This window comes from Chelonia mydas, chromosome 10, assembly GCF_015237465.2.
Source record: "Chelonia mydas isolate rCheMyd1 chromosome 10, rCheMyd1.pri.v2, whole genome shotgun sequence".
NCBI lineage: Eukaryota > Metazoa > Chordata > Testudines > Cheloniidae > Chelonia > Chelonia mydas.
The window spans coordinates 12,906,382-12,920,000 of NC_051250.2; positions in this window are offsets into that span (position 1 = coordinate 12,906,382).

The following is a 13,619-nucleotide window of genomic DNA, read 5'->3' on the forward strand; positions in this document are numbered from 1 at the left end:
TGGCTGAAAAGTTGTTTGGGGCTGGGTTTTGTTTGGTTTGTTTTCAAATATCTATTTATGTGGATGATTTGACTATTAATCAAATAATATTTTATACTTCTATAGCACCTTTCCTTAGAGGATCTCAAAGTACTTTACATGCATTAATTGATTAAGGCTCTCAACACTCTTTTAGATGAGTCAAGTATTATTATCCCCATTTTGAAGCGGGTGGCTGAGATACAGGGAGATTATATGACTTGCCCAGTCAGTGGCCGTACTGGAAAAAGAACCCAAGAGTCCTGATTCCCTGCCCTATAGACTAGTCACTCCACCATATTCCCCCAATTATGCCTTTTATATATTTACTGATAATGAATCAAACTATATCATGGCACTTTAAAATTTCTCAAAGGGATCATGGGAAAGGCTAACCGATCTGAAGAAGCTGTACAGATCTATCAGGCTAGTAATCCACATTTTCAAGTGGCTTTTTTCATTTATGGAGCAACACCGGAGTAGCTGTGCTTTAAGAAGCCTTTTCTCTGGCTGATGTGCATATGTAACTCCCATCAATCTTAATGGGGGCTACCCAGGCCCATCAACAGGAAAATTAGACACTTTAGGGCCAAACTCTGCCCTCAAATACACATTCAGAGTTTCCACTGCCGATAATGAGACCCTTGTGCAAGCCCAGTGATAGAATTTACCCCTTGAAAGTGTTCTGTGGGGTCAGCCATGTTTGACTTACTCAGTATGTTCCCTTCGGGGTAGTAAAATGCATTGAATTTAAGTCTGCATAGGAGCCACTTAATTACAAAGGGACATCATCAACTCAAAAGTCACCTTTCCCTCCGAAAATTTTATACTTATAATTGTTACAGGTCACCCCAAAGCTCGCCAGAAATGAACAACTGTAAGATTTGGGGGTTACACAAGAAAGCATCTGAAGTCCTTGAATTTACCCCTTCCCCACCTTTCAGATCCACTTCTAATCCTCTAAAGCCCTGAGTCCGAGAGGCAGTAGTTTCAATTGTTATTAAATGCCTTTTGGGAGGATTATAATTTGTATTCTCGATTAGACAAGGAACAGAGCTATCTAACTAATGGTATCACAAATAGCCACCCTATAATGATTGAAATGTATAATCCCTCCCAAAGATGGTTAGAACCATTTAAACTACCCTCTGCTTAATTAAGGGGAGTTTAGGGATTAGACACAAGGTTGGGAGGGAGGTAAAGGGAGGCTAAACTTAAATTTAAACTACTTTTTATACTGTTAGGGCCAGAGTCTGGGGAGCCAGGACTAGGTGAGGATGGAGAGGATGCAATGGCTGGGTCAAACACCAATTAACCTGCTCTGTCCCATCTTGGCCTGGGCACTGGCCATGTGAGCCCATAGGCGGCCCACCATTCCTGCCCTGACTTGTGTACAAATTCCCCGGGGTGGGACAGGGCAGCAGAGCAGGGGAGAACAGGAGACCCTTTCTTCTGCGGAAGGTCCCCCCCTCTTCCAAGCATCTCCACCCAAGCTCCACATTCCCTTCCGCCCTCAGGGCAGAGGACCCCTCTGGTGAGTGGGTGGAAGTGTTGTGACCTCCACGTTACAGCTGGCGAAACTGAGGCACAGGGAGGTGAACTGTGTGGCCCAGGCAAGAATATTAGCCACATCTCCGGATGCCCCACGCTGCTCCCCCTGCTTTAGCCACGAGACTAGCTTTTCCCTGCCTCCTGAGCCAGTACATGTAAAATAATCTGTACACGTTAGCTAGGATTGTATGTACAGAAGGCCCGGATCCCTCCATCAGGCAGGGCCAAATTCTGCTCTCCGCTATGCTGACGGAGTTGCTCCGTATTTATACGGCTGTGTAACAGAAAACTAATCCGGCCCCTAATGCCCTGCATGGGCAATGTTCACCGCCAGCCTGCTCCCTGCTACCCGCAAGGAGCAAAGGCTGGCGAACCTGTAACCTCTCCATAACACGGGTAATGAATTCGGTGTCTTTAGGTTAATGCCAAGAAACAAGGGCCCTAGCTATGCACAACCGGCGCCGCTTATGCATCGGAGGGGTGGCAAAAAGCAGCCGGCGCCTGCAAGTTTCCCTTTCTTCAGCAGTTCTTGGAACTGCCAATACCGCGCTGAACAGAAGTGATCAGTTTGTTCTTCTTCACACTGCCCATCAATCCAATCACACTTGGGGTGGGTAAACAGAATCGATTCAAGTCCCTGCAGCAGCCTCCTCGGCTCGGCCGCCCGGGTCTCCTTTCTGGCACAAACACCTCCCCCTCATCAGCCCCACTAACTGGGGAGAACAAGCGGATTTCACTCGCTGCCTCTCCCTGCTGATTGTGGAGACAGCTTTGTCATTAGAGGTAAATTAATCAAGGTGAGGGGGGGGGAAACGTTTTCGACAGGCTGCCCTGCTTGCTTAGAAAAAAGCAAACCCCAAATTAGTGTCATAAAGGGAAAGCCAGACATTGCTGCTCCGAGCTAAGAAGACAAACAGTTGGGAAGCAAAATCACTTAAGTTTATTTCCAAGTTGAACGACAATTTGGGAACTTGAGGCCAGAAGAAAAGGAGACGGGACCCGAGACTAGATCGCCGGGAAACAAAAAGGTCGGGACTGCTGCCCGCTTCCTGGGGGTTTCGCCTTCCTGTATCCCCCAACCCCCCAGTGACTGGTGCTCGGGGGGCTGCTCCCTCTCACTTTCACACCAGTGTAAACTCCAGGGCAATCCCTGGGGTTAGCAGGCCTGGACCAAGAGAAGGATTGGCCTGGTTTCTCCAGCAGGCATACATATTTGTGCAAGGCAGGCGTGCTGTGCATGTTACACACCAGTGCACACGTGCCAATACCATGTGCATGCATACTGCGTACCAGGCACACGTGGGCATAATATACAGCTGCCCCTGCATATGCTCACAAGCACACCGGGGTGCATCCCGGGCATGCATACCGTGGGTGAAAACTAGCATGCACAGGAGGGTGCGTTTACAGGCTATAAAATGTAGCACGAGCAGCGTACATAGACCCAAGCACGCAGCCCGCAGGTGCACGCACGCACACGCTGAAGTGCCCTCCCAAGTGCGCGCGCATGTGGCTGGCTTGTGCGCACAGATGCCCGCTTGCGCAACCAGCCAGCTGTGCGCACAAGCCAGCCACATGCGCGCGCACACCCTTTGGATAGCATTCCTCCCCTAAAACCGCTCTCCCTTTTATTTCCTCTAAAGGGACAAATGTCCGGCCCAGTAGCAGTATGGTCATAACGCCGAAGGACTGATTTTACCATTCAGCCAGCAGCCCCTTGAGCGGCTTTCATTCTTCCCACTTTGATCATTTGACCTTCATTTTAAAGGTCTTTCACTTGGAGCAAAAGTGGCTGGATATTGCGAGAAGCTAGTCAGCCTTTTGCCCCCGTGCCTCCTCAAAATAAATAAATAAAAATAAACCTGGAGAAAGCCCCAGCTATTCATAACTTTTTTCGGGTCTGTCCGGGTGCAGTTCCACCGTTGTCCAGTTAACAGAATCTAATGAGATGTAAGAGCCCTGGGGTGTCACTCCATAATTCCGGGTGGCTAGAACGAGAGGCATGGATGGTTTGCAGCCTGGCCTTAGAGAAGCGAAGGTAGCTTCTGGTGATTGCTCTGCCCGTTGTGGAAACTCAGCTCGCCTCTTTCTGGAGCCATTTAAACTAGCTGGCAGGGGAGCCTGAAATCCCGATTTCTGGAGCCCGGCTCCAACTTCCCTCCGCAGTGCAGTCGCAAGGAGGAATTTTTGTCTTTGAAAATCTTGTCAGTATATCAACACGCTTGATAAGGGCAGTGTTGTAGTTACACTTCTTTAATTAAGTGAATAATTAAAAAGAAGTTGATCATCAATTAGTTAATTAAATAATTAATCCATTTTACTTTCATACCCTATTTTTTCTTTTTTTTTTTTTTTGTTAATCACTGTGGCTTCAGTAATGAGCCTCCAATGGGTTGCTAAGCAACTGCCTCCGCGTTTAAACAATCAGCAGCTGCCTCCCATCAGCGCCCGTCTGAAGGGATGCCGAGGGGGTGCCAAGAAGGACAAGGCGCTGCCAGCCTGCCACTCCCCTTCTCCTCTCTGCAAACACTAGGCAGGACCTGCCGAGACGGAACAGATTGCAAGACAACCCTGCCTACCGCGCCTTCAGGGCCGGACCCGAGCTGGGCTCCTTCAGCGCCAAAGGACCTGGGGGGGCTGCACGTCTGAGAGCAGCAGCCTGGGCCCCACAGCGGCAACAATCCCACCAGAGCCAAACTCCAGGAGAAGTTCAGCGCTGGGGGGTGACGCTCTAGCAAAGGGCTGCTGCTTCTGGCCGCGGAATCGACGGTCTAGGAGATTGGTCCCATCTCTCCCTGCGAGGATTCTGGGCTGCGGGGACTGGGACTATGCGGGACGGATTCTCTGGAGGCTGCTGGGGGGGGGGAGGAAAAAAAGGGGGGCTGAACCTCCCCACCAGCTTAGTTAGTGATTTATTCCCCCCCCCCCACGTTTGCTCCTTTGAAACAGTAACAAGAGAAGGGGGGGATTGTAAACAGGACAAGAACAACCAATTACACACACACACAAACACACGGTTTGCCAAGTGGAAAACAAACGTTTCTGAACTCCACACGTGCTCAGCCCTGTGCTGTAGAGGTAGAATTTGCTCTTTTATAGCAATGGCGTGGGGGAGGGAGGAAGCCTTGTGGAATCAGGGAACTAAAGGGCAAAGAAATCCCCCGTGCCAGCTGTTTGGAGCGCCTGACTTCTTGCCACGTAGAAAAGAGGAGCAGGCCAGATGCAGGCAAAGGGCCGAGGAGGAAAGCGGGGGCCCCAAGGTAGGAGCGGGTGAGCATTCAGTCAGGTAAAAGTTATTTATTTGGGCCACCGCTCTCAGGCTATCTTCGTGCAGCAGATAAATAACTAGCAGGGTAGCGCAAACAGCCCCCTCCTTTTAACTCGCCTCCGGCCAAACCGCAACCACCCCGTTTGCATTCGGACAGGGGCTAGGGTCCCTGCTGGACAGACTGAGGGAAGCAGGTTTCCAGCTCGAAGCATCTATCCGCCAACTCAGCAAAACTCACGGTCTCTCTGTTAAACTGTGGGTCACAGGCAGGTAGAATGGGCCTGTGATCAGATACAGGCTAGGACTGGGCGAGAGCTGGATTCCAGTCCCAGCTCTGCCCCTGCTTGGCTGTGCCCTCCCCATCACGTCACGCTGTGCCTCAATTTCCCCTTCTGTAACATGGGGGCGATAATGCCAACCTGCCTCGCGCGGGGGTTCTGAGGCTTTCAGTCATGTCCCTAAAGCGCTCTGAGACCCTGGGTGGATGGCACTGTAGAAGGGAGAAGTGATATTATTATAGCGACTTGGCCAAAACCACCCGCCCACCCCACAGAGTGAGATCCTGGCAAGCTTTTGTCTGAAGCCCTTCTGCTGGGTTTGAATCTAGGGGATCCCATTGGGGTGACACCTCACTCACTCTCCTCTGCCTCCTCAGGCGACAGAGAAAGGTACAAAGATTGATCTGCCCAGCGTCTCCAACCTTGGGACCACGTTTCCAGTGGGTGGGTGGTCGGTCGACATTTATGGGAGGCGGATCCCCTGGCTGAGAAGAGCTTGCCTGGTGAGTCAGCGGCTTCTCTGCTTTCCCCTTGTCTCTCAGATACCAGCTTCCTCTCCCCCTCTATTCTCTTGAGTTACTCTTCTGTCTTGCCGATTGTTTTTCTGCCCCGGGGCCACACTGTAAATGAGATGTTACATCTGCACTGAGCTAAGTAAACACTTTATAAATGAATAAATAAGTGAATAAATAACGAAATAGTTATATCCGCGCAACTCGGAGCCCGCCAAAGCAAAGCCGAGCTGTGGGTTTACCCACGTTTCAGATGGCTGCAGAGGAGCATGGCGTTTTCCCAGCAAAGGGCGAGGAAAATGCCAACGCAATGAAGTTGTTAGAGCCCTGCTTTGTGGGTGAGCGCGGGGGCGGGGGGGGGGGCTGCTAGTCGCTTTAGCAATCAAATCATTTTAAGAATATTAAATTCAGCCACTGGAGGGGTGGGGGGGGGGAGGAAACCCTCTACAAGGTAGCTGAGGGGTGGAACTCCCGGCTTTTTCACTCCTGATAGCATAATTCAAATGTCCCGTTTCATCCATCTTTTATTTTTCGCCTAAATGATCTGCTTGACTCCTTGGAATAATTTCCACAGATGATGTTTTGGGGCTCATCATTTCCACCCACCGCTTTCATAGAAAAACGGATTTGAGAATCGCCTCTGAAAACCGGATTTGCAAACTGAATATTTCTACAGAACACACAATGCTGTTCTAAGTACGGCTCTTATTAAAGGAGCCGGAGAAAACTCCTTTGAACTGTTCTCCTCTCTCTCTCTCAGCAGAGCTGCAGTCATACCTCTCAACTCTCTGATCTAAGAGATCAGGGACAAGGCTAAAGAAATTAGGGACAAAGGAGTAAAATCGGGGACAGCATGTCAGAAAGGGGAATGAGCATAAGTAACTTGCAGCGTGGACATATATATATATTATTGCCTTGCCAGTACGGCTCCAGACGACAAGTGGATTCTGCCACGTTAACTGCGGAAATTGACAAAAGGAGGAGGAGGAGAAGGGGGGGGGAGTCCGAATAAAAAGAGAAGGGAGGTGTAGTCTTCCTATGCCTGTACGAAAGGGGAGGTGTATGAAGGAGGTTTCCAAGCTGGCCCAAGTCAGGTCTTTGCTAAATAAATAAACCAAAAAAACACAACCCCCTACCAAACCCAAAGGCTGAACTTCGTAATTATAACGGATAACAGGAACAAATGCAAAAGCACTCATTGAGTAACTGATATCAATTATGAAAACAGGCTTTTGAGTCTGGAATAAATGATAGGGGAATTGGCCTGCGAGGGAGTGGGAACAGACATGTTATTATTTACGCCAGATTAAGAAAAGTATCCAATTTGCTGGCCATCTCCTTCCGCTGGGAATTGGCATCAATTTTATTATTGTTCCTCAGATTTTAATATTCTCTAAACGAATTGCTATTGAGCTAGGTAGTTAGTCAATAGTTTAATGCAATTAATTAACTTTCAATCGTTGGGTTATATTTCCCCTCCCTCTCCCCCTTTTCCTGGATAGGAAAACTCTGTGGCAGCATTTGTTTACAGTAAATAAAACTGAAAGGCATTTGAAACGGGCTCTGTTCATAGTGTGTGTGTGTGTGTTGACTCTTTGGTGTCTAGGTTTTTCCACTGTTCCGTGCATTGTACGACATAACTAGTATCGTCAGTACATTTCTTCAAACAATGCTTCCTAGATTCCATTTGTAATGGAATTGGAGGGAGAAAATGTAATTGTGTGTTAAACATAAGCCAGCCATACATGAAGATAAGCAGGTCTGAGTGACTGGGTATGGAAATCCCGTGCAGGAACTTGATGCTGGATGTCTATTTTGGAGTTAAATGGTTCATAAAAAATATGAAACTGGCTTTTATTTCCTTATTTACTCGTCTATCTAGGACTTTTCATGCGGCACTACACTAACTCGGGCGGGGAGGGATACAAGAGTAAATAATGTAACCACTTTAATTGGTACTAGGTCTTGGAGGCATGGCTGGGGCAGGAGCACGATTTGGGATTTTTTGTTGTTCACCCTCCAGGTGAACGTGTATGAACATTTTGTAATAGAAGTCAAAGAGGTTCCAGCCCGCCTGTTGGATGAAGGTAGAAGAGAAGAGGTGACCTTCAAAGGGTAACCAGACAATGTTAATTTTACTCTTTTAAGGGATCACACTTTTGTTGTCGTTAATCCCCGGTCATTGTGTAGCGATGTACGTGTATTGCAATGGCATGGAATCAGGGATCATAAGGAAGTTCTTTGAGTGTTGATGCAGGGACTTGTACGTGGGTGTGTGTACATACATGCTTGTCTGTGTGGATATCCGCTGAGTTCTAGAGAAGTACCATTATCATTCAGGTCTAGTAAATACAAGTTCATGGACACTCAGTCGCTTTGCCTTTTTCCTAAGAGAGAACAATGGAACGTGGGTTGGCATGGGCAATATTCCCAAATTATCCCTTTTCTTCTCTTCCCCCCTGGCTGGCCTTCCAGCCCACTCTGGGCTGATTTCGCTGAAAAGTCCGGCTGAGTGACACGATTTTAACAGGGCAGGTAACATTTCTAACCTCCCCGTTCTGGAAACCAGCCCTCGCCTGCAGGAACTTTTCCTGAACTTCCCCATTAAACAGGTCAGCCGAGCTCCCTGGTGCAGCAGGCCCCAAGCCTCCCCCAACAACACGATCGCAACTTCTAATTCAAGCCGGAGCAAAGAGATCCCGTGAAATCATTTTGAGCCAGGGAGCAAAAGCCCAATATCGAGATGAGAGGCAGCGCACGGTGGTGGGAGTTTGGGGGCTCCAGAACTGCAGAATCCTAAAGCTCCCGGGGCAGGTAGCACTTATCAGCCCAGCAGAAGGAAAAGCGAACGGGTCCCACGATTTAATGGAAAATTGAATTCCTGCGGAGTAGCTCGCAGGCCGGGCCGTGGCATTTCAGAGTGGCTTAGAAGTAATATTCCGTTCGCCGGGGCCGTGAAACAGGCGTAATTTCTCTATGGTCCAGTTGCTTTTCCGACCCCTGTCGCGGGCCGGGCAGTGCCTGTAATTGACCCGGCCCGGCCGGGAGGAAAGATCTGCCCAGCCGCTGACCGGGCCTCGGGAAAGGTGAGGCTGCCCCGCACATCTGGGAACGTCGTTAGGGCAGGAAGTTTTCACACTTCACGTTTCATTAAACCCAGGGCTCGGATTCCTTGGGAAGGGGACGGGGCGGGCGGCGGCTGAATTGGGAACCGCTGGGGGCGGGTGATTTGCAGCTGTTGTGATAAAGAGCCCGGGGGCAGGCGCAGCTCGGGCTGGCCAGAGGCTGGGGGGAGAGGAAAAACTGCCCTGCTACCCTCAGCGGAAAGTCGCGCTTTTTTTCAGGGGTGGGAGGGTGGGTTGGGCTATAAACCAGCGTGGGCCCCGCTGTAAGGCTGGGGTGGGCCCCGTGCTCTCCAGCAGTTATTTGTAGTAATCATCTCCCCTTCTGTAAATAGCACGAAGTCCTTTCCCACCCTCCAGCACCCTCTGGGCTCCCCCGGGCTGGAGCAAGTTCCACCAGCTGATGGAGCCGCGAGCCGGGCAGAGGAAGAGAATCTCGAGGCGCACGAGGTTGAGTCATTCCAAGCCCCCAGCTACCGCCCCGCTAGCACCAGGCTTGCAACCGCTCACGAGGCCACGGGCAACACAAACAAGTAGCCAGAGGACGAGCAGCGCCTGGAGCGCGCGCACGCAGATTTGGGGTGAACCACACTTGAGTTCCCAGGGTGGCTGCGAACCCCTGAATGGAAGGAACTCTGGCTTCCCGCTTTGATCCGGGTTCCCCTGATAACGTGGGGGCTAGGATGTACCTGCATCTTTCCCCACCCCTCAAAGGGGGAGGGGGCTGTCACCCAGCTCTGCTACCGATTTTCAACTTTCTGTTGGCCCTGTTGTCAAAGAGACAGAGAAAAACAGGAAGCAAAGGGCCCATTCTTTTCAATAATCTGATTTTATAGTTACAGATATTGTCTTTAATGTCTGAAGGGGATAGTAGTTGGGAGCTTAAATTACAATTGCTTCTACTTAAATTTATTTGATGGCCGTCGCCTGTTATATTCTCCTTATATGGGTTTTCCCCTCCCCCCCCCCATAATCTTAAATGTTCGAAAAGGGTTTATTCTGTACTTACAGTGAGTGAAATTAAAAAGAAACAGTAAAATGTTTGAAAATGAAGTGCATTATGTTTAATAAATTTAAAATGAACAAAGACTGCTATATTGCCAGCAATATCAGTTCTTGCCCAGGGGTATTAATAAAGACTGGGAGGTTTGGGGAAAAAAACAATATTTTCTATTAAAATTCTACGGTGCGTTTCAATATTAAAAGGATAGATGATGAATTTTCAGTGTTACTCAGAAGGGGTCAGCGACTAATTTCATTTCTTTCTGGTCAGCATTCTGTCGATAATTAATCAAAAGCAGAGTTTCTTAATGAAACACTTCTCATAAGGTGATAATTAGCAGGAAAGAAGCGGACTGCAGCCAGTCACTGGTAGCTGTCTAATAACCAGAATGAAATCAGGGCTGGGACCTGGGAGTTAGGCAAGAGTTTGGTTTTGTTTTTTTTTTTAAAGGAAGAGCTACTTTATTCAAATGCGGGAGGGGGGATCAGTGTTGGGCTTGCCACCCCAGTTTTGATCATTTTAGTTATTATTTCAAATCCCATTCCACTAAACCTCTCTCCTGTTGTAAATATCTGATACCCCCCGTCAGTCCAAATATTAACACACATGCCAAAAATGAGTGTTACTTTCAACCAGGGAGAAATTGTGCCTTAAAGTTTTCTGGGTAACAGGGAGAAGAATATATTGAAACCTCCCCCAAAATATCAGTTAGATCAAAGGAAAATACAGTCTTCATAAAAGACCCCAAGGTGAGCTCTCCTGGCCATCGTGTTGGGTTCGTCTGGTGCTTCCCCTTTCAAGAGATTATTAATGGAGAAAGTATGAGAAATTTTAAAAATATACAATTAAGGGGTGAAGAGTAAATGAAGTTAATGAAGAAAATTAACAGCAATTAGTGAAAGCACTGGGATTGGGCTTGCTGATTTCTCCGAACAGGAGAGTATCTGTTAACAATTAAACAGATACTTTGCGCATAAACAAAGGAAATTAGGCTCTGGAATGATATTAAACAGTATAAAATTAACTGAAAGTGCCAATAAGTGGGGGATTAAAGAAAACCTGGTATTAATTCATGGGTATGAACAGAGCCCTGCAGAAATGAAACAGAGGTGAGTTGAGCCTTTAATTAATATTTGGCTAGCGCCTACCTTATTCATAATATTCATTGCTGTAATTACTCCATAAACAGACAAGGATAATTTGTTTAGATAGATAAAAATAACCTTCAGGTGAGATTTGAAATACAAAACCAATCTATCCCCTGCATCTCTTCTGGCTCTTAAACTGCAAACCTTTCAATGGGGTTTTTTTTCCTAATATTAATATTTTTAAATCCGACCATGAATGACAGGTACCGCTTTCCTGCGATGTGGGGTTTTTATTATGGAATTCTCCTGAAATGCTGTAAACTTTCAGATAAAGCTGAGAGGCAGGAGGTTGTTGAGTAGATGAGATTATTGATAGTTATTGAAAGTATTCAAATAGGATTTAGAAATCAAGCTACTGCGCCTTTAATAGAATTCCAGATAATCTTTTATCACAACAAGACACCCATAGAATTATTTAAACAGATTGGACTACTCCAGCAGCAAATTTCAATTATTCTAATGCTTTAATAAATGTGTTGTGTGTGTGTGTGTATTAAATTCAAGCTTCTTAATCCAAATTTTACGATTTAACTGCTCTGATTTTTCATTACAGCTACACCCACATAACAGCAATTTACATTTTTTGTTTCCGGAGAAGCTGATCCCTTATCAAATCAAACCTGAACATAACAGAACATGAAATAAAACTTAAAAGTGAGCTAAGAAATGTATATGGACACACACAAATAAATATCTGCAAGCCATTTTGGAAAGCATGGAAGAGAGAGAGAGAGAGAGAACGGGAAGCCCAGATATGAAATACGATGAAAATCAAGAACGCAGGGAAATTAAGAGCGGAAGATTGAATTGATGGGATTTGGGGCTTTGTGGCTAGAACCTTTTGTTTCAATATTTATTTCCTCGGAGGTTAATACCTTTTCTTTTTAAACGTAACAGCAGGTGGGGGAGAGGTGGGGAGGAACGTGGCCTTCAAAATCTGTCCGCATCAAACCAACTAACAGAGCAGGATTATCAAACAGTAGGACAGAAACAATATTTTAAATTGTGGAGATGGGCTCTCAAAGGGGGAGGATACAAACCGGCTCAGCAGCTCTCTCGCGCGCTCTCTCTTTCAAATAAATAAATAGCCAGGGACGTCCTCTAGTGAAAGGGGAACGAGTTTAACGGGTTTTTAAAATATTAGAACTCCCTTACTAATGAAGCAATCGTGGCCTCTGTAGTCTTGTAGAGCAAATAATTGGGAACTGATTGCTAGGTTGCAATTTACTGTCCTTTTGCCCTTTGCTGTAAGAGCCTCCAACCTTACACAGACTGTCCTTGGTGCTAAAACTTGAGGGAAAGTCCATCGCCGTTTCCCTGGAACGATAGCCGGTGTTTCTTGGGGCGGTGTGTATATTACACACACGGAAAGAGAGAGAATGGGTATCGGAGCCCATACAACGGCACTCTTTGATTTACTGAATCTACATCTGAGGAATAAGACGGGGGGATAAGCAGATGCAGCAGCTGATTAATTGTTGGCTAGAGTTCCCCCACCCCCACCAGCTGGAAAAACCAGAAGACAAGTGTGTTTAGGCTGCCTGCGAAGTCAGTAATGATGTTCTTTATTCATTTTCTTAGCTGGCACCGCGAGGATCTATGTTGCAAATCTGCTATTGAGATTGAGCCATAGTCTCTGGACCACCTCGGTGAGGGCTGGGTGACACACTGGGGGTAGGTGTGTAGCTCTATATATGTATGTGCCGCATCAAATCCTCCTATCCCACTCACACCTCACCCTCTGGAGCGCTCTAGAGAGGAAGGAGAGATGGGACGCTCATCGCATCCTGGGGCAGCGCCCTGGCGCAGGGCAAGCCCAGCCATTCGCTCCGGCTCCTGCTCCAACTCTTGCCCTCTGCCGTCTGTAACGGGAGGGCCGGAATATCTGGCAGCTCTCTGGGTCTTTCGAAATAATCACGTTGAGCCTGCCAGTGTGTATCTTCCTCCCCCCTCCCCGGCTAAACAAATACACCGGCAGGATTCTAAACAGTTGTGGGGAATTTGTAACAAAATGTGTCATTCGCCACCATCAAGCCCCTTTTATTGCATTTCTCCTACTTTTGTTATATAATAGAACCTCTGACACGCGTTTATTTGCTTACAACAGTATCAGGAACCGGTAGCAGACTGTTAAGCCTTCAGGGCTTGCCATGCAGTTATTAAACAGTTCAGTTTGTTAATATTTCAAGCTTGACCCTGCAAGGAGGATATGCATAGACACCCTGACCCTATTCTGGCTTCTTAAAGTACTTTTGTAATCAGCTGTTAACTATACAAATAGCTTTGCTGCTAAGGATTATCAGATAATCGTATTTTATTAACTGTGAGAGGCAGCCTGTAAATATTTAGTTTTATTATCTTGCAGGGTATCAAATATTACTCCAAATGTCCTCCTCCCAGATTTTTTCCCCCTTTAGAGCTTTGAAAAGTTGTGCAAGTTGAATTTTATTATTTATATTTTGAGAGGTGGTAAACATTTCGCTTTGTTTGACTGGAGTAATTGTGTAAATCTTATTAGCAATATGCATATTTACTGTAGTGCTATCCAACGTTAAATAGGTTTTAAATTATATAATTACTACTCTGTATTCCTAAATGGATATTTAGAGCAGGTTGGAAATTGCTGTAGTTTACAAGACTTCTGACGGCACCTATGACGTTTCATTTCCGGTTTGTTTGTTTTTGTTTTGTTTGGGCTTTTTCAAATCATCGTCGCTAC